Source organism: Engraulis encrasicolus, chromosome 7 (genome assembly GCF_034702125.1).
Source record: "Engraulis encrasicolus isolate BLACKSEA-1 chromosome 7, IST_EnEncr_1.0, whole genome shotgun sequence".
NCBI lineage: Eukaryota > Metazoa > Chordata > Actinopteri > Clupeiformes > Engraulidae > Engraulis > Engraulis encrasicolus.
Genome location: NC_085863.1, coordinates 15,443,531 through 15,444,084, shown reverse-complemented (window position 1 = coordinate 15,444,084; position 554 = coordinate 15,443,531).

Sequence of the window (554 nt, the reverse complement as noted above, 5' to 3'; positions counted from 1 at the left end):
TAGTGATGAGGGGGTGGTGCTTAATTGACAGTTGGGGACATTTGTCCATTTTAATGTTTAATAAAAGAGGGTGTTGGCAGGCTTATGATGAGGGCAAGGGGGCGTTGGTGGCTTACGATGAGGTCAAGGGGGCGTTGGGGGCTTATGATGAGGTCCAGGGGGTGGTCAAAAAAGGTTGAAAACTGATGTAGAGCAATTTGTAACTGATGGAAATCATTATGTTTGCCCTAGTCCTGGAGAAATACTGTAGGACATAAATTGTGATCATGAGCAAAGTAACTATTTTGTGGCGAATGGCGATTCTGAACCTGAAATGAATAAACTCTAAACTAAATTTCCATCTCTGCTTGAAGACCCTACAACAGCCAAAACTAACATACAAACTTTTCCCTGTAACTGCACTGGATACTTTTCCATACAGTCGTCTTTTTTGTTGGATTTGAATGTCAAAGGGAGCTCCAAGAATGTATGTGTGCATGTAGTAGGCCTATGTGTGGGGAGATTCATTTTATATATTTTATTTTATTTTTTGACAGGACAGCAGAGGAGAGACA